This window comes from Stegostoma tigrinum, chromosome 17 (assembly GCF_030684315.1).
Source record: "Stegostoma tigrinum isolate sSteTig4 chromosome 17, sSteTig4.hap1, whole genome shotgun sequence".
Taxonomy (NCBI): domain Eukaryota; kingdom Metazoa; phylum Chordata; class Chondrichthyes; order Orectolobiformes; family Stegostomatidae; genus Stegostoma; species Stegostoma tigrinum.
Window position 1 is genome coordinate 24,342,571 of NC_081370.1, and position 21,877 is coordinate 24,364,447.

Here is a 21,877-nt window from a genome sequence, read left to right on the forward strand (position 1 = left end):
GAATACGCTCAGAGGAAACAACATAATCATTGTACAAGCTCAAAATAAGCCCGCAAACCCAATTACACATCTACAAGCAGTCACTTTACATTGTGTGCTAAAGTGTTTCTGGCTAAAGAAATGTACAGTTTATGGACTTCACCACAGAAAAGATGACAATCAAGTTGGAGATCATCTCTATACCTTAATATTCCTTCACACCCCTGGATGGCCTCCCACGTTCTACCCACTGGAAATTTGACGTCATCCAAACTGTACATCTTTGTCTTAACTTGCACCATTTTCATTCATAAGCCCTGTGATCACTCACCTACGTTGGGTCCTCTTGCCTCAATTTTTAAATTCTCATCCAAATCCCTTACCATGTTAGCAATTTGCCCCCAGGCCAACAAATGAGAATCCTAATTTTAAACTGAACTGGGGGTTGGATACAGAGTAAGGCCATTTAGGGCTATGACGAGGAGACATTTCTTCAACAAGGGACAGAGCTGGGCCTGCCACAGAAAGCAGTTGAAGCTAAAACATTGAACGTTTAGGGAGTTAGTTCGTAGGGCGAAACGGATCAAATGGTATGTGGAGAAGGCGGGAAAAAAGGAACTGAGTTTGAAGATCAGCCATGATTATTACTGAATGGCAAAGCAGGCTGCAAGGGCCAAAAGGCCTACACACCTGCCCCCATTTTCTGTGTTTCTAAGCTTTCCACTTCCTTATCCGATGACCACTAATAACCACCACAAGCTCCTTGACTTTCAGACTGCACTGAACACCAATGCAGGACAGCTATACTGTGAGAGCCTTCAGGCTTTATAGCCAAGGTGGCAAAGTGCAGAAAGGAAAGGCATGACAAGGCAAGGTAAACGGGGAGACGGAGAGCATCCATGGAGGTACAAAGTGAGAATCTGCTGAGAGTGCCATAGAGCAGTCCTGAGATGTTCCCTGGTCCAGATCATGAGTTAGGTACTTGTCCTTGTGTGCAAAGTGTCCTTACAGCTGCATTTGCAATGAAATGGGCCCGTGTGCTCCAAAGTGCAGCAATAAAGTGCAGAATTTTACTATAAGTGGATCAGAGATGTACCAAGATGACATGGTGAGAGGTTGTACATAGCAGATGCAAATGCCCATGGATTTGGAGTGTATGCAACATGCCTGGAGATGCTGTGGTTGGGTGTCCAAGACAGAGGTCTAAAGGAGTAAGCTGCAAGTCGGAATCACTAGTCAACCACACTGACTTTCATGTCAGGATTTCTCAACAAGCAGGTAAATGGGAAGCTGCATCTTATGAGGCAAGACTAAGTAATAATGTGAGAGATCATGAACAATAGTTCTTGTTTGCTAGAGATAATGGGAACTGCAGATGCTGGAGAATTCCAAGATAATAAAATGTGAGGCTGGATGAACACAGCAGGCCAAGCAGCATCTCAGGAGCACAAAAGCTGACGTTTCGGGCCTGGACCCTTCATCAGAGAGGGGGACGGGGAGAGGGAACTGGAATAAATAGGGAGAGAGGGGGAGGCAGACCAAAGATGGAGAGAAAAGAAGATAGGTGGAGAGGAGAGTATAGGTGGGGAGGTAGGGAGGGGATAGGTCAGTCCAGGGAAGACGGACAGGTCAAGGAGGTGGGATGAGGTTAGTAGGTAGATGGGGGTGCGGCTTGGGGTGGGAGGAAGGGATGGGTGGGAGGAAGAACCGGTTAGGGAGGCAGAGACAGGTTGGACTGGTATTGGGATGCAGTGGGTGGGGGGGGGAAGAGCTGGGCTAGTTGTGTGGTGCAGTGGGGGGAGGGGACGAACTGGGCTGGTTTAGGGATGCAGTAGGGGAAGGGGAGATTTTGAAACTGGTGAAGTTCACATTGATACCATTAGGCTGCAGGGTTCCCAGGCGGAATATGAGTTGCTGTTCCTGCAACCTTCGGGTGGCATCATTGTGGCAGTGCAGGAGGCCCATGATGGACATGTCATCTAGAGAATGGGAGGGGGAGTGGAAATGGTTTGCGACTGGGAGGTGCAGTTGTTTGTTGCGAACTGAGCGGAGGTGTTCTGCAAAGCGGTCTCCAAGCCTCCGCTTGGTTTCCCCAATGTAGAGGAAGCCGCACCGGGTACAGTGGATGCAGTATACCACATTGGCAGATGTGCAGGTGAACCTCTGCTTAATGTGGAATGTCATCTTGGGACCTGGGATAGGGGTGAGGGAGGAGGTGTGGGGGCAAGTGTAGCATTTCCTGCGGTTGCAGGGGAAGGTGCCGGGTGTGGTGGGGTTGGAGGGCAGCGTGGAGCGAACAAGGGAGTCACGGAGAGAGTGGTCTCTCCGGAAAGCAGACAGGGGAGGGGATGGAAAAATGTCTTGGGTGGTGGGGTCAGATTGTAAATGGCGAAAGTGTCGGAGGCTGATGCGTTGTATCCGGAGGTTGGTAGGGTGGTGTGTGAGAACGAGGGGGATCCTCTTAGGGCGGTTGTGGCGGGGGCGGGGTGTGAGGGATGTGTTGCGGGAAATACGGGAGACGCGGTCAAGGGCGTTCTCGATCACTGTGGGGGGAAAGTTGCGGTCCTTGAAGAACTTGGACATCTGGGATGTGCGGGAGTGGAATGTCTTATCGTGGGAGCAGATGCGGCGGAGGCGGAGGAATTGGGAATAGGGGATGGAATTTTTGCAGGAGGGTGGGTGGGAGGAGGTGTATTCTAGGTAGCTGTGGGAGTCGGTGGGCTTGAAATGGACATCAGTTACAAGCTGGTTGCCTGAGATGGAGACTGAGGGGTCCAGGAAGGTGAGGGATGTGCTGGAGATGGCCCAGGTGAACTGAAGGTTGGGGTGGAAGGTGTTGGTGAAGTGGATGAACTGTTCGAGCTCCTCTGGGGAGCAAGAGGCGGCGCCGATACAGTCATTAATGTACCGGAGGGAGAGGTGGGGTTTGGGGCCTGTGTAGGTGTGGAAGAGGGACTGTTCCAGGTGTTCTTGTTTGCTGGGCCTTTCACCATTCGCAAACAAAAATCACATCTGGTGTCCAAGTCTTAGTTAGAAAATGCAAACGTTTTGCTTATCATGTCAAAAAAAAGGGCATTACTTTACATCTCAACAACTTCTCTCGATTTCTCACCACAGCCCACATCATTCAACAGCTTGGAAAATTTCACCTATAGTGAAGTCATTGTAATAAAAAAGTTAATTATATATGAAGAATATAAAGTGCATTTTAATAAGGTATAACCTTAGACACACCATGTAACGAACATGAATAATGCAGTACAGAGTCAAGCTGGCTCACACTTGTGTTCGCCACATGGTGGCCTTGGTCATACTGAGGCAGAAAATGTGGAAAGATATGACAGCTAGCATTATACATAGTGGCACTTCATATTTTCACAATAAAGATCCTTGGAATCTGCACTAAAACATACATCTGCAAGCTCCACTCAGCCACTGCTGACAATCATAGGCAATGAAAAACTGAAAGGCACAGAAAGGAAAGATAGCTGCTCTGTGGATCACTGGCAGTCATCTCCTTTAAGTTAGAGAATGATGTTTCTAGTAGGAATAATATCTGCCTGACCTCCATGACACTTCATTAATGCAAAATAACTTTAAATCTACAGGGATTTAACAACAAAATATAAAAGGACAAATTAGGGAACAAATTTGGTAAGGTTGGCTGCCTAGCACCATTGGATGGTGCATCATGGCAGCGGAACACATCTGAGGAGGGAGAGGAACTAACTTCTAAAATATGACAAAAAGAAAACAAATTAAAATAACTTAGTATATAACACAGCAAAAATATCTTCTGATTGAGCCCAATTTTGCAAATTCTTAAGTTACAGAATCATACAGCATTGAAACAGACACATCGATCCCAACCAGTCTAACACAATCCCAAACTAAACTAGTCCCATCTGCTTGCTCCTGGTCCATATCCCTCTAAACTTTTTCTATTCATATACTTATCTAAATGTCTTCTAAATGTTATAATTGAGCCTACATCCACCACTTCCTCAGCATATTCATTCCACACACAAACCAACCACTGTGTAAAGTGTTTACCACTCATGTCTCTTTAAATCTCTCTCCTCTCATCTTAAAGCGTGCCCCCTAGACTTGAAACTCCCCATCTTAGGAAAAGACAACTACCATCAACTCTATCTATAGCTCTCATATTTTAAACTTCTATCGGGTCACCTCTCAATCTCCTACACTCCAGTGGAAAAAGTCCCAGTCTATCCAGCCTTTCCTTATAACTCAAACCTTCCATACCTGGCAAATCTCTTCTAAACTCTCTCCAGCTTGATAAATGTCCTTACCATAACTGGGTGACCAGAACTGGACACAGTACTCCAAAAGAGGCCTCAACAATTTACAACGGCCACATAGCATCTCAACTCTTATACTCAAAGGGCTAAGGAATGGAGGCAAGAGTGTCAAAACCCCTTTTAACCATCCTGTCTACACGTGATGCAAACTTTAAAAAATTATATACCTGCACCCCTAGGTCCCTCTGTTCTACAACACTACCCAAAACCCTACCATTAATTGTAGAAGCCCTACCCTTGTTTGGTGTACCAAAACACAATACTTCGCATTTATCCAGGTTGAACTCCATTTGCTATTTTTCAGCCCATTGGCCCATTTGATCAAGATCCCTCTGTAATCTTAGAAATGTTCTTCACCGTCTACAATACCACCAATTTGGTGGCATTGATTTTGTAAATACCTAAGGGCAAGTTGCAAAAAAAACCCAATGTAATCATTTTACAAGTTCCAAGTCTGTCAGAAATCTTAAATGCAATCAATAAGCAGTCATTTTGTATTGCATTCTGAAGTGTTTCTGGCGAAAGAAACATCCAGTATATGAACTTCTCCATAACAATGGCTCAAGTTTTGCATGTTACTTTATTAGGTTAAACTCTACCGTGCTTGGCAGCACATCAAATGATGGCATTTTAAAATATCGATTTTTTAATGTTAAATCCATTTGGAAGAAGCCAAGGACTGCATAAACCATTCAGAACAACTGAAAATGTTTTAGATACTCCTTTTATTTAATCCTGTTTATCAGCAAAATACACCAAGTTATAACTCTAAATAAACTTAGTATTCCTGGCATAACAGAAATCATTAGTACAATTTAAACAATGGAAATTGTGCTCAGTTTTTAAGCCAACTGCAATATTTTATGATTTATACAATGTATAAAGGGCATAATTTAGAAAGCAAGTGAAAGAAGGAATTTATGCAGAGATTATGTTTCCACAACCATAGATTGGGGCATGAAAATCTTGCTGGTTTCATAATTGCTAATTCAAGAGGAAAATTTCTTTTGTCCTTTAATAACCTGTCTTTTGTGTAAGAACAGATTGTGTAGGAGTTCTTCCACAAGTATTTATACCACATGCGTGGAGATTATTTTGAGGGTTTGTTTATGACGGGTTTTTTTTAAATCTGCCATCATTGTTTTGGACTGATTATCTGCCAAGACTGGCAGCTGTTGGGCTCTCACTGTATCTCAGATACCTGATGAGGATATGAGTTGGGGGTTGGTGCGACAGCAGGAAAAGACAGAAAGACAGAGTAAAACTGTAGTCCTCAAAGTATTTCATGGCAACAAATTTAATGCTACTAGAATTGATTGAACAGAATAAAATTATTAATCTTGTAAAATTCATTTCTACTTTCTATTCCTTTCCTTCCTTTAACCCATTCTTTATCTTTCCTGGATTTCCCTCTATTTTTATCCCCATTTTCTCTCAGTCTACTGTTTCCTTTGCTATGTCCTTCATCACCATTCAGCCTTAGAAACTCTTCTCTCCCTTCTTGCTGGTTTGTCCCATTTCTCCTTTCTAAACTGAGAATCTATACATTTGATGCAACTGCTTACTTACTGTTCCTGAAATTTCCACTCTTCATGGATTCCATATAATGTGCACGGACAGTTTTGGATTTGTAGAGTCATGGGAGAATGTGGGAATAAATTGGGTAGTCTTTTAAAAAGCTGACACAATCTTGATGAATTCTTACAGTCAGTTGATTAAGAAAAAGTCAGGAGTCAATCTTTACTCAGTTTTGCATTTATTTACAAAATGAAACATGGACAAATGTCTAGTTCCTAACTCTATAACTCACCAGGAGTATCACTGAGCCCTCAGTTTTTACTATCATGGAGAGCATTTCTATTGGTGACTACAATGGATGAACTTAAGAGTCCTACATTTTGCCCCCCAACACACATTTTGTCATTTTCACAGCGGCAGGTTGGAAGAATGACCCCAGACCATGCAAGCACGGTATGTCAGAAGTTGTTTGTGGTTGAATGCTTTTCTCAATACAGTGTAGTTGGCACTTTGATCTTGAAGTGACAGTACTAAATTTTTCTTGTGTGTGTGTGGGTATTTGTGGATACTCAATGAAATGGTATAATACACAAAGAAGGCAATGGGTAAAGTAGACATCAGGCGTATGTTTGCTAACGGGCCTTGGGGTTTGATAGAGGGACACAGCTTGACAAAAGGGATACGATGGCTATGGAGGATGGGTAGAGGGCATTAAATTCTATGGGTGTGGCATAGACAGCATGAGGGCATGAGGGGAAGTAACAGGATGAATATTAGAGGAATATTTCTCCCTTTGCAGAGGGAAGGTACCAATCTGGATCTTGTCCCAGGACATCTTTAGTGAGGGTAAGGCATCCTATAGTTATGGTATGGCACCCTTTGGAATTGTCCTTAATAAACTCTAAAGTCTTAACAAACGAGGTCAGGCTAACCAGCCTTTTGTTTTCCATCTCCTGCCTCCCTCCCTTCTTAAACAGCATTGTTACATTTGGCATTTTCCAGTCCTCTGGGACCGTCACTAACTCCAGTGATTCCACCAATGCCTCTACAATTTCCTCAGCTATCTCCTTCAGAACTCTGGAGTTTGGTCCATCTGGTCCAGGTGATTTACTCACCTTCAAGCCTTTCAGCTTCTCCATCACCTTCTCCTCAGTGATGGCCAGTGCAATCATCCCTGATTCTCAAATTTCTGATACGCTTCTGACGTTTTCGACTGTGAAACCTGATGCAAATAACCTATTTAGCTCCTCTGCCATTTCTTTGTTCCCCTTTTCTACTTCCCCAGTTTCATTTTCCAGCAGTCCATTGACCACTCTTGCCTTGGTCTTACCTTTAGATATCTAAAAATAAACTCTTGCAAGATAGCTTACTGTCATATTTCATCTTCCCTCCTTATTGCTTTATTAGTTATCCTCTGCTGGTTTTAAAGGCTTCCCAAATCCCTGGCTTCCCACTAAGCTTCGCCACATTGCATTCTTTTGTTCCTGTGCTGTCCTGGGCCTCTCTCATCAGGTATGGCTGCCTCATCCCCCTTTAGTATCACGTCCAAACAGCTGTGGATCAGAGGGTGTTATCAGTTGGCACCGAGTTGATGTTGGGGCAAGAAAGGGCTGAGGGGGGTGTTTGGGGGCATATCAAGTATAAAAGGCCATGGGGTGGTGGGTAGATTGGCAAGGGGTATCAGGACTGTGAGGAGGGTTGGTAGATGGACAGAGGTTGGCACAGGGGATTTGATGGGGAGGGTGGGCAGAGGTGCATAAGTTGGCATGCAGAGGAAGAGGAGTGAGGAGGTGAGAGGACGAGTAGAGACATCTTGTGTTTTAATCTTTATTGTTGAACTTTAAACACCATGCCAGAGCCTGCAGGCAGGGTTTCTGCATAGCCTGCCTCAAGAACCAGCAAATTCCTCTGCTCCTCCCAGGCTACCTGGCAGGACTCTCATGCACCCGGGCAGAAAAAGAAGTATTGACAGCCATTTTCAAAAGGTTGAGATTTCTCCTGCTTTTGTGCAGTGAAATAATCAGGAAGCCAAAAGTTAAAAACAACTGTGGAAATAATTAGAGATAATGAAATGTGAGGCTGGATGAACACAGCAGGCCCAGCAGCATCTCAGGAGCACAGAAGCTGACGTTTCGGGGGTCTAGGCCCAAAATGTCAGCTTTTGTGCTCCTGAGATGCTGCTGGGCCTGCTGTGTTCATCCAGCCTCACATTTCATTATCTTGGATTCTCCAGCATCTGCAGTTCCCATTATCACTGTGGAAATAACTAACTTATTGAGGTATGCTGAATTACATGGAAGTTTTCATGTAGTAAGAAATAACAAATTTGTAACTAACTTAAACATGGTATTCCAATTAATTACCTGACACTAGGAACTATAAGTTGGAGATCACAAAAAGTCTAAGAAAGCACTCAGGAGAAATTTCTTTACCCAAAAGTAAGAATGTGGAAATTGCTTCTACAGGGAGTAGTTTAAGGGAACAGCACTGATACATTAAGGAGAAGGGATTATAGAAGGGGAGGACGATAGATTTACACGAGAAAGATGAGTAAACGTTCTAGTGGAACACAGATATCTGCATGAACTGGTTGGGTAAATGGCCTGTTTCTTGCCATTCGTCCGTTATAATCCTGCATAAAGATGTCATGCTGTCAATGAGCGAACTTCAGAGTTCCCCCTGTATGAAGCACTGCAGAGTTCTACTACGATTGGTCAGGTTTCTTAAAGAAAAACGCAAAACACAAGCTAAGACAACTGCGATAAAGAATGACCTTAGTGCTTTCTGGGGACACACACTATTTGGACCAAGTATTATACTTCACCAAAAGTAAAGTTACATAGAACATACAGCTTAAATGTAAATCAATAAGTTGTTTTGAATGCTGTATTCAAACTTCTGTTCGAACATCTATCTTCAACAGTTGAAATAATTTTTGCCACGATGCATGAATCTGGCCTCATCATTATTTTGTCTACTACTTTTCAATGTAAGCAAATACTAGTTTCATCAGTAAGACAAGCAAAACCACCATTTGAAACAATACTTAAATCAAACGGGTTGCAGATTTCAGTTCTTAATCACTCACTAGACAATCTTCCCAGCACAGGGGCCACATGGGCAACGCCGAGAAAAATTGGGAAAATTGCGTGACTGGCCAGCAAGGAGTTTCCTGACACTGCGAGCTAAATGTTCCGTTTTGCAAACCAAGTGCTGCATGGCGAGATGAGGCTGTTGCCAGCGAGTGGCTGGAAGTGTATTTGCATGTATTAGCACGTATTATGATCCTCTGCACACTTCACCTCCCTGATGCGCATTTTTACATTCACCTGTCTGCTGGATGGACACGAGACAGTGACAATCCCTAAAACGAAAGTCAGAGCAGTAACCTGGCAACTCCAGCTTGCTGCTTGTACCTCCAGCTACAAACATTTCAGGACACTCCATGGACAGTGACCATGCACCACCCTCCTGCCCTGCAGGTCCTCCAGGATCATGTGGCAAAGTGGGATGCCACTTATTTTCTGACACGTACAGGGCAAATAAAACAGACAGTGCAGGGTAGCTGCAGATCACCAGGTCTTGACTAGGTGTATGGTTGGGCTGTAAAGGTGGCATCCTGGCACAGAGATGATGAGGTCCCGTTCGTCGTAGCATGGGTGAAAGCATGGGCCACTGCCAGGCCTCCCATCTTTATGGTCCAACCATATACTTGATCAAGTTCTGAAAGTCTGCAGCTGCCCTGCATGGTTTGTTTTATTTGCCCTGGACATGTCAGAAAGTAAGTGGCAACCTGCTTTGCAACAGATGTATCTATAAACCAGGCAAGTTTGAAGACAACGAGTAAACCCGCTGGGCCGCTTGGAGAGAAATGCTCCATGTGACTTGCCAAAGTTAACACTTAGCTAATTTTTGGAAAAATACATCCCTGCAAACTCATTTCTTTAGAAAGTATCAGAAAATTATTAACTGAAGTGCTGCAGCAGTACTATGAAATGAAAACCCAATACAGTCCATCACAAAATGTCAGAGCACAATTTCCTCCTGCGTTCCTTCAAATTGTGCTGCTGTGGCTAGGTGCTAACTGCAGAGCAAGGTCTTAGCGAACAGATTGGAAGGATGTTCAAAAATGCCTTCTGGATTAATCTGATACCTCCCAATCTATTATAGTAATTTTAATAGACCTCTTTGCAGATTGTTTATCAACAGCTTTGGGCTGCAAGGTTGTGAAATTCAGACTGTCCACAGTTCTTTTTTTAAACAAGGAATGTGTCAATAACAAGAAACATTCATATTAATATCTAAATCATAACAGCTTGAATATTAGAAGAGTATTAATAAATTAAATACATATGCAATATTTCAGTGAATTAGAGCATCCCTCACTAGAGCAATGACCAGCCCTGGAAAAACTGATCAGATTAAATAAGTGGCATACTAGATAAAGTGGCAACACAAGCCATGTTGAGAGGATTTTATTAGATGAACTCCATGAACAATATGCAATGGAAGGGACAGGGAGTCTGTTGATTTTAGGGGTGGAGGGGTTTCATAATCACATTACCCAATATAGGCAACTGATGATTAGTAGCAATTTTCTGCTCATTTATTGATTTCAGGAAGCAGTTTAGATGTGAAATATTATTTAGACTAAGTATATAACCATGACAACTGGGGATGGTTCACTGACAGCAGAGGACCAACAGGCTGTTGGCACGGAATGTGTTGGTCTTATTAAAGTTGTGCGGCAGCTTCTTGCTCTCTAGCCAAGGTGTTAGGGAACTCTGTCCTGGGTATTCTTCCTCAACTTCTGTTCATCTTCCATCTGGAGAAGGCAGCATTCTGAGGACTGTCCAATTAGGGCCAACACCACTGCCCACAAGAACTGCCCGAGGAAGGGCCCCAACTAATGGGGATTTCCCTCTCCCTCCCGAGCTCTAGATGATATACCCTTGATGATGAAGGAGGCTTGTAGGATGGAAAGGAGGGCAGAGGCAGTGGCAGTAAGGACAGGCAGTGGGGGAGGGGGCTGACAACAGGTCACCTTTTCCAATGCCGATCTCTTGCGCTACATAGTGGCTGCAATCCTACATGGTTTGCTTGAAATGTTGCCTGCATAGCAAGGATCCTCCTTACCATTGCTGATGTGTTATTGTCAGTGGCGTGGAGATGAGGTCCTTAAATTGGCACAAAATGCCCACCTAAGAGCCTCAATTGTTGGTGGGGCAGAAAGGCTGTCCATGGGCTTTCCAACCATGATTTAACGGTGGACGTGCAGAGACTGCAGTGGAGTCCTCACTACAACTGTCCAAGCTGCCGTAGGGAAAGTGATTTTGTTCCATTTTCACGGCCTTTTATTAGGAGATCATTAAGTGATTTTGAGTAAAATATAGGCATACATTGATAAAACGTCAGTGTCTCACTCTATTCATTTATTCCATAGCAGGAAAGCTGAAGTAATGAATTAACTTGTTTTACAATGCACAAGGTTTCTCAATAGGGAAATACAAGCTTAATTCACAAAAATATTCAAATTCACTGTTCGGTTTTATATGAAGAGAGTGTCCCAAGTTCTGATCTGAAGGAGATAGAGTAAACTTTCTGCTTCTGACTAATTCCCCATAGAAAAACTGAATAAAATGTGTATTTGTTTAAAAGCTGGATAAATCCAGGACTGATGGTAAATTCATTGAAACATACAAACATAGAAGGACAGGAGCAGGAGGCGGCACTTCGGCCATTTGAACCTGCTCCACCATTCATCACAATCATGGCTGATCATCCAACTCAATTGCCTAATCCTGCTTACTCCTCATAACCTTTGATCCCATTTGCCCCAAGTGTTATATCTAACCACCTCTTGAATCCATTCAATGTTTTGACATCAACGACTTCCTGTGTAATGAATTTCATATGCTCACTGCTCTTTGGGTGGAGAAATGTCTCCTCACCTCTGTCCTAAACGGTCTACGCCAAATCGTCACACTGTGACCCCTGGTTCTGGACACACCTACCATTGGGAACATCCTCCCTACATCTACCCTGTCCAGTCCTGTTGGAATATTGTAAGTTTCAATGAGATTTCCCGTCATTTGTATGAGCTCTAGTAAAAACAATCCCCACCCAGTCAGTCAGTCATTCTCTCCTCATACATCAATCCAGTTATCCCTGGAATCAGCCTGGTAAACCTTAGCTGTACTTCTGAGAGCAACAGCATCTTCCTCAGAAAAGGAGACCAAAACTATACACCATATTCCAGATGTGGTCTCAACAAGGCCCTGTATAATTGCAACAACACATTCCTGTTTCTGGACTCAAAACCTCTCACAATGACAGCCACCATACCATTTGCCTTTACCACCAGCTGCACCTGCATGTTCACCTTCAGCAACTGGTGCACAAGGACACCCAGGTCCCACTGCTCACTCCTCTCTCTCAATTTACAACCATTCAGGTAGTAATCTGCCTTCTTTTTTTCTGTTTCCAAAGTGAATAACCTCACATTTATCCAAGTTATATTGTGTCTGCCATTCATTTGCCCACTCACCCAACCTGTCCAGATCATGCTGAAGGATGTCTGCATCCTCATCACAGTTCACCCTCCCACCCAACTCGGTATCATCTGCAATTCACCCTCCCACCCAACTCTGTATCATGTGCACACTTTGAGATAGAACATAGAACATAGAAAACTACAGCACAGTACAGGCCCTTCGGCCCACGATGTTGTGCCGTGGAATAATCCTAATCCAAAAATAAAATAACCTAACCTACATTCCCCTCAATTCACTGCTGTCCATGTGCATGTCCAGCAGTCGCTTAAATGTCACTAATGACTCTGCTTCCACGACCACCACCGGCAAAGTAATCCATGCGCTCACAACTCTCTGGGTGAAGAACCTCCCTCTGACGTCTCCTCTATACCTTCCTCCTAACACCTTAAAACTACAGCCCCTCGTGGCAGTCAATCCTGCCCTGGGGAAAAGTCTCTGGCTATCGACTCTATCCATGCCTCTCATTACCTTGTACACCTTGATCAGGTCACCTCTCTTCCTCCTTCTCTCCAGAGAGAAAAGTCCAAGCTCAGTCAACCTCTCCTCGTAAGACAAGCCCTCCAGTCCAGGCAGCATTCTGGTAAACTTCCTTTGCACCCTCTCCAAAGCCTCCATATCTTTCCTATAATAGGGCGACCAGAACTGGACACAATATTCCAAGTGTGGTCTCACCAGGGTTTTGTCGAGCTGCAGCATAATCTCGCAGCTCTTAAACTCGATCCCCCTGTTCATGAAAGCCAAAACACCATATGCTTTCTTAACAACCTTATCCACTTGAGTGGTAACTTTGAGGGAGCTATGCACTTGAACACCAAGATCCCGCTGTTCCTCCACACTGCCGAGAATCCTGCCTTTAATCCTATATTCAGCATTTAAGTTCAACCTTCCAAAATGCATCACTTTGCAGTTATCCAAGTTGAGCACCATCTGCCATTTCTCAGCCCAGCTCTGCATACTGTCAACGTCTTGCTGAAGCCTGCAATAGCCCTCAATACTATCTATGGCACCTTTGTGTCATCAGCAAACATACTAACCCACCCCTCAACCTCCTCATCCAAGTCATTTATAAAAACTACAAAGAGCAGAGGCCCAAGAACAGAGCCCTGCGGGACACCACTCAGCACTGACCTCCAGGCAGAATACTTACCATCTACAACCACTCTCTGCCTCCTGTCAGCCAACCAATTCTGAATCCAGACAGCCAAATCACCCTGTATCCCATACCTGCTGACTTTATGAATGATATCATATTCCTGTTCTTGTTATCTATGTTCTTTAGAGGGCAAGAACACTACACACAGAGCCTGCACTCCTGCGAGGTCCCTAATCCTGGTGACCTTAATGCATTGGCTCCCTATTTGTTATGTACTGCTTGCTCCAACTATGTCAAGCGAGGCCAGGGAAAGAAAACATATTTTTGACAACAAGGAGCAATAGTGGAGCCATACCGTACCCATTGCTTTATATATACTTGGTTAATCTTAGAAGACAGAACTGTTCAGCACAGGAGAGATGTAACATTTTGTTCCCTCATCCAAATCATTAATATATATTGTGAATAGCAGCAGGACTCTTGTGAAGAACAAACTGCGTTTTGAAAACAAAACAATATAGTTTAACATCTCATGGTTCTTGCCAACACCTACGCCATTAAAATCTCAAGGTAGTCCATCATCATGACTTTTGAAGCAGACATTTATATTTGTCATCATGCAATGGAGAGTTAAACAAACTTTCAGATAATACATCCATTTATGAAGCAAAGCGTTTGATAAAGAACATTACAACCGCGCCTCCCCTTTTTTGGGGGCCTTTCACTCATCTCGACAATAAATGTAAGCACAATGCCCTATGACACATTTCCATTTCACAACATTCAAAACTGTACAGTCACAGTTTCGGCACTCCATGGGCTAAATACAAAATAATGTTCATTTCTGCCTTTACCTGGTTTTCATTTTCCATTTACCACAACTGTGTAATGTCGTCTGATAACCTATTATAAACCCATTATTGCTGTTTTGAGCAATACTGTGCGGTGGATTTGCCCATAAGAACCAAGTTAAGACTTCAAATACTTGCAGTACAATCAGCATAAAGATGCAGCAATCATCTTATTATTCTGGTTTTGACCTCTTGGTCACAGAAGTGAACCCTGAACTTGTATTATATTTTTCTGCCTAACCCAGAGAACAGTTTTGATGAGTGTAATGAAATAAAAAGCTAGAACACAAGAATTAGAACTAACAAATATAAGTGAGTGGCAAACACTACTTAAAGCAGCAGTTGTCAAAAAACAAGAAATTCATATCCTAACCGAGATAATAAGGTGTGGAGCTGGATGAAATCCGAGATAATAAGGTGTGGAGCTGGATGAACACGCAGGCCAAGCAGCATCAGAGGAGCAGGAAGGCTGGCGTTTCGGGCCTAGGCCCTTCTTCAGAAAGGGTCTTGGCCCGAAACACCAGCCTTCCTGCTCCTCTGATGCTGCTTGGCCTGCGTGTTCATCTAGCTCTACACCTTGTTATCTCAGATTCTCCAGGATCTGCCGTCCCTACTATCTCTGAAACATGTAGAAATCTGTCGGTTGTGTAGTTAATTGTGGCTACTTTTCATGACAAAATGAATCTTTAGATGTGTCCAAATTAGGAAGCTCAGATAGAAGATTATTGAATAACATGTAACAAAATAACTCAGTAAAAGTAGTAACAGCAATTGTTCCACAATACAGTGATTAGAAATAGTTCATATATTTGTAAATAATCTGTCTTTTATCATAGAACATACAATATATTTAATATTGTCTATTAAATTTTAGCAACTGACCAGTTAGTCGCCATTTGAACATCTCTCTCTGTTGCTGGAAGGATGCATTCTGCACTTATCTGAAAAGACTTTTAATTGTGTAACACTTAGATGGATCATTTCTGGCTGGATGGATCGGAAGTGTTGGTCACCAAGTGATTATCAAACTTGGCTGCAAGAAGGTCAAAGGGCTAATTTTTAGGGATTTATTGTATGGTTTTCAATTTGGGATGTGAACATCTCCGGCAGAGCCAGCATTCATTGTGCATCTCGATATGCCCTTGAGAAAGTAGTGGTGCATGCACCCTTGAACCACAGGTGTCCATGTCGTGTAGGAACAGCCAGTGCTGTTAGGATATGAATTTCAATATTTTGACCCAGTGACTGCAAAGGAAAAGGGTATGAGACATGGACCGAATTTTGCAAGAGCTGACATTCTTATGTGCTGCCCACATCCCTCCATGTCGTAGAGGTTTCAGGTTTTGAAGGTGCTCTCCACAGAACCTTAGTGAGTTGCTGTGATAAGGTCACTTGAGTGCACCTTGTAGATGGTATATACAGCTGCCAATGTGCCAACTCTTTCTTTTATTTCAATAATATACTTTATTCATAAAAATCTTTATGAGCATAGTCATTAAAGCAGTTTGGTTCTGTCCAGTAACACAAGAAGAAATAAACACGTGGACTTTCATTCTATCCAACAAACAAACCCAAGGCATTTGCTACTTGTTCAAGGCTACATTCAAAGATATTTGAGGCACAGGGAGGGCCCGATAACTGAATGGACCCCTGTTTAACTTCTGCAGAAAGACCTGCAACATCTTGGTGTTTGTTGAAAAGTTCTGGTGACGAGGCATTCTGCCGTTTCCTTCACAGTGTGTGTCAGTTTTAGTTTGGCTTTGCCTCCCACTGTCTGGCACACTGCAAAGAGGTAAATTCCAAGTCTAACTCAGAGTGAGAATCAAACTCAAATTATTCTGGTATTCTGAATCGCATGCTAGATATCTAACTGTTCCCCTACAATATCTCATAGGCGTAACAATGAACCTTGTGCAAAAGGCTTTCCCCTATGCAAAAGACAGTGAGCATTCCTCTTATAGTGAATCAAGGTTTTGCTGAAACACAACCCTCTGAAGCAGTGATTTAACTGACATAAGGTTATCACATCTTTTGAAACCCTTAATTACTCACTTACCTCTTGTTGTCAGTAAAGGACAACCAGATAGGAGGAAGAGATTAGCAATGCAGGTCAGTAAAGATTTAGGCAGAAAGGGAAGACGTAACAGCAAGAGGCTGCAATTGTTAGTTTTGAAATTAAACTTTGATTAAACTAAAATTTGGAAACAATTAAGTGAAACATGAGACAACGAAGCTAGCAAAATTCATTTTCCAGCATATTTGTAACTATCTGGGCTGAGATGAAGAAATGGTAGAATGCAAAGTTTCTATTACAGAGTCAAGGTCCCAGATCTAAATGGACAGCTGGGAAAGTGGGGAGTAACCAGCCACGAGGGAAGAATTTTAAGTTCTACACACCTGGTATTTTTATTGAAAGGAATCAACAACAAAATGTTTCTCCTTCCTATAACTCCATGGTGATGAAATGTTTATTCCCCTATGTCTCTCTACTATGTGACGTTTTCTTGCTCGGAACAAAGAAGAGCAAAGGATTGTCACTTTCTCCTTATTTATCCTTCACAGCTTCAGCATGTGGTAATCCTTTCAACATTCTATTATTATGCAACATGCAAGACATTGCACTAACTTTGGATATTCTTGCTGGGTTAGTTGCATTTTTCCACTAGATTTGTCTATGCAACCAAGACGAGAACTCAGAGTGGTACTGCTTTGTAATATCAAACCTTCTTGGATTTACTCCATTTATTTCCTCTTCTGTCTGTGGATACCTGCACAGAATCATTGATCACAACCAGCTTTCAATCAAATATTTTGAAATATGGCTCTAAATTATCAGCACTGGCATGACGATTTGTCATCTGATAAAAGGGTCATGTCAGTTTCCAAGACAATGACCATCAACATGTCGGACAAGGTGAATGGCATCATGTACAAAGGTAGAATTAAATCCTTTCCAATTATTGGAATTGAAGAAGTTGCTGCAGGGCTTTCAACCTTCTGTCAATTGCTTTCTGGAGCTGTGAAAATTCTGTAAGACTGGACTGCTTACATCTCCTTGTAATTTATGAATTATGAAGCTCTTCTGAATGGAGGATCAGTGACCTTTAGAAATTGCTGAGCAGCTGCCTAGACTTTGTGACAAAGGTAACACAAGGTTATTGTGCAAAAAAGATTGTGTGCTAAAAACCTCAATGTAACAAACACTTGTATTGCTACAGATAACATTGTGTTCCTTGCGGCAAATCTTCCTGCAATGACTAGGATAACTCTAAAAGCACCACTTTGTGCGGCATTGACAAATGATTGGAAATTCCAATGAAAACTCTTCCAGGTGGGTCAATTCTGTCAAGTGGATATTGGCATGACGGAAAGATGCTGCTTCTGGATACCTCCATCCAAGCACTTGCCACAAATCTCTAAATTCCTCACTCTTTTCTCCCACCTTACAAAACAGAAATTCTCATTTGGAAATCCATTTCCTAGCCCAAAAATTACCATCATGTAGGAATAAAAGTAGATTATAAAGCCCCTCAAAATGACTCTATCATTTGACTAAATCATGAATAGTGTCAAATTCAACCCATCCTTCTCTGATCCACAAATGCAACTGAAGTCCCTTATCACTTGAAACATTCTGTAAAATACTTTTACATGCTTTACATTAAATTTGGATGCCCAGAATTGTACACAATATATTTACTGTGACCAAATCAATATTTTACAAAAGATTAATCATAATTTCTTTGCTTTTGTACTCCATGGCTTCCTAAATTCTAGGATCCCACAAGCTTTATTAACTATTTTCTCATCCAGCCTTTACCACTTTAACAAGTGTTCACAGCTATCCCCACATTTAGAACTGTACCCTTTAGTTTAACTTGCTTCTCCTTGCCTAAATTCATAGTTCTCTGTATTAAATTTCATCTACCATGTGTCCACCCATTTATTTATAAGTCTATCACTGCCCTCTTTCAAGCCAACAAAACTTCAAAATTTTGCATCACCTGTACATTTTGTAATTACACCCTGTACATTTAAGCCTAGATCACTAACTTAAAGAGAAACAGTGGTCCTAACACCAAATACTGCATGCCTTCTTCCAATACAAAGAAACATTAGCCAACACACTATTTCTTGTCATTCGTGCAACTTTGTCCTTCTTATCACATGGCTTTCAAATTGTAGCACTTTATCAAATATCTTTTGAAAGCGCCTAGAGTCTATACCAACAAGAAGAAAACAAGTAAAGCTTACAGATGACTCATACTGGTCCAACTCATCTTGTATGCCTCAAAATGTAGCTTCAGTATAGTCATTTCCAAGCATCACTATTTGATTTTCCTCTGGAATGTTAGCCCCAATAACTCTCTCAGATATCTTTTCAAAAATAGTGCCATTACAGCATGGAAACGTACTTTCAGTCCAACTCACCCATGCTGACCAGGTTTCCCCAACTAAACTAGTCCCATTTGCCTGCATTTGGCCCATATCCTTCTAAACCTTTCCTATTCATGTACCTATCCATATGTCTTTTAAATGCTGCAACTTGATCTGAATCCACCATTTATTTCCTCTGGTAGTTCATTATTCCTACTAAAGCCAGGCTGGCCTGTCTTAAAGCTAATCCATATGAACCAAGTGGCTGTTAAATGTTGTCTCGAATCCTTGTTTCTGAAAGTTTTCCTACCACCAAGGATAAAATGACTGGCCTGCATTGCTGAGATTTTACTTAAATATCAACAGTCGTCAGATACCAATCACATATCGAAGGATGACTGGAAGATTATTGCCAGTCCTGCTGTAATTTTCATCTTTCCTGCCCTCTGCATCCTTGAATGCATCACAGTACGCTCATGATATAGGTCAGCTGTGAAGTCGCTATCAAACAACTTCCTTGATTAATTTTTGGCCCATTTATTTTCTTAACTACCTCATTTACAAAGACACCCACATCTCTCTTTACCAAGGAAGAAAAAGACTCATTGGGTACCTCAGCAATATCTCTACCTCTCTGCATCAGTCCCCCTTATGGTCCAGGATCGGTCCTGATCTCTTTATCGTACCCTTTTACCCAGTATATGTCCATCAAAAGGATCTTGAATTTCAACTTATATTTACTGCATTCTCTCTCATATTGTCTTTTTACTTCCCTTTTTTTTGTCACAATTCTCTGAACTTCAAACATTCATCTAGTTCTTACATCCAATGTCAAATTGACACCATTTGTCTTACTCACCCTACTCTCCAGTTGTCCTAAGGACCACTAAGCTCCAGCTAACTTATCCCCTTGCTGGGAGATGTACCTCAAATGTTTTCCAATCATGATCATTTTAAAGACAGCCCATTGCTCCATCACAGTCTGCAAATCTTTCATTCTCACAAAATGGGCCACATCAATTATCAACCTAACAAGGCTAGGATTTTTCTGGCTCAGCAGTTTTACTTTCAGTGTTCCTTGCCTTTTTCCACAGTATCATTAGGTTTAGATTAGCTATGATAGCTGTCTGCAAAGTGTGCCCTATTGACACTTGAATCTCTCACTCTCCAAAAACACTTTGAGCAATGCCTCCTTCCTTGCTGGGCTGGAAATGGGCGAGTCAAAAAAAAATTCTCCAGAAATTCTTCTCCTTCACTGCCCTTTACATTATCCAAGTTTGCAACAGAATAACTGAAGTGCCCCATTACAAGTATATTCCTGTAATTTCCCAGCATTTTGTTCCTTTTAATCTTTCTGACCACTTGATGGCTACATTTCTTACTGTTAACCAATAGATTCAGATCTTGAACTCTCTTGGACATCACTCTCCATCACTATAATTTTCTTCTTAATCATTAGTGACATTCCTATTCCTTCCTTCTCTTTTTTTCTTCAACATGTCAATTTCAAGAATATTTCGAACCAGGTCTGACCTCTTTTTAGCCAAGTCTCTTGTTATCTCCACAACATTATTTTGCTGGGCTTTGTACACTTCCATACATGTACTGTAAATCAGAATTATATGTTGCATGGGTTCAGAGTAGGAAGAAATAGAGTAATAGCCTACCTTTTTATTCTAGTGCTATCTGACTCTACATGTCACTTGCACTACTATTTTCCTCCTTTCTAATGCTGCATATTGGTTCTTATCCCTCTGGAAAACTGGCCGAGGATGACATTAGTCCCAGAAATGAAGGAGGAAAGTTCTGAAGAAGGGTCACCGGTGTCAAAACATTAACTCTACTTTCACTCCAAATGTGCTGCCAGAGCTGCTGAGTTTCTCCAGCAATCTCAGTTTTTGTTTCAGATTTCTGGTATCCCCAGCTCTGTTTTAATTTTGTCCCAGCCCTGTTGAGATGAAAACTCTCTGGTCGGTACTGATCCCACCTCTTCTAATACCTGCTGTATTATCCCTTTGTGATGCCACATCTTCAGCCACCCAACCATCTGAACTCTCCTGCTTTTGCTATATCCATTAGTAGCTGGATCTCAACATCAATGACACACTGCCGTGACGCAGCTTGCAGGCGAAGCTCCAAAATCCAAAACTTACACTCCAATAGCTGACAGCATTTCCCACACTTAAGGATATCCACTAGATGAAATAAACTTAAAACACAAGTAAACACTCACCAATCAGCTTCTTTACTTGTGCTGACATTAAAATTTTTAAAATAGCCTAATTATAACATTATTTAGCTTTTAATTTATCATAGGTTTTACTTTAATGGAAAATTAGGAACTCTTTAAATGTTATAATCTCTCTTTGGCAGCCTAGTCCAAAATATCTCTCTATGTAACCAAAGCTCCGACTGACCCAACATCCACATCCTTTTGGTTGTTGAAAATTCCAGGTTTCCACGACCTTCTGTGGAAAGATAAGTTTCACAATTTCAGTCTTCATTGCTTATATCCAATTCTATTATTACATCTGCTTGGTCTTGAATCACACGTCAGAGGATATAATTGTTCTGGATTTACACTATTTAATCCTTTCAATATTTTAAACATCTCAATCTTCTGTACTTCTTCTGTAGGAATTACAAAGTGAGTTAATGCAGCATGTCTTCATAACTTTACCTTCTATCCACTTGCATAAGACCAAAACACCATAAAATGTAGGAGCAGAAGTCAGCCATTCAGCCCATCAATTCTGCTTCTCCATTCAATGAGATTATGCCTTATCTGGCAATCTTCAGCCCCAGTTTCCTGACTTTTCTCACAAGCCCTGATTATGTTACCAGTTAAGAATCTGTCTTTTAAGCCTCCATCCTTCCACACTTGCTATCAATTTAGTGGACCTTCTCTGAAATGCCTCCAATACAGTATATTTCCTTAGTTAAGGCATCCAAAATTGTTCTCAGTATTCTAGTTGTGGCCTGACTGATGCCTTATATAGTTTTAGCAAAATCTCACTGCTGTTATACTCCATTCCCTTTGAATAAATACCGACGATCCATTTGATTGTCCGGTTCCCCACTGAACATGGATGCCAGCTTTGTGATTCAAGGACAAGGACTCTGCTCTGTAGTTTTCTAAAGTGTGCCTCCATTTAAATAACATTGAGCTCTTTTCTTCCCAAGTAC

At 41.9% G+C, this 21,877-nt stretch overlaps 1 protein-coding gene across 1 annotated transcript in view; it reads right to left on the reverse strand.

Moving 5' to 3' along the window:
• Positions 1–21,877, reverse strand: part of LOC125459494 (serine/threonine-protein kinase BRSK2-like) — an 865,025-nt gene that overhangs the window by 318,973 nt on the left and 524,175 nt on the right.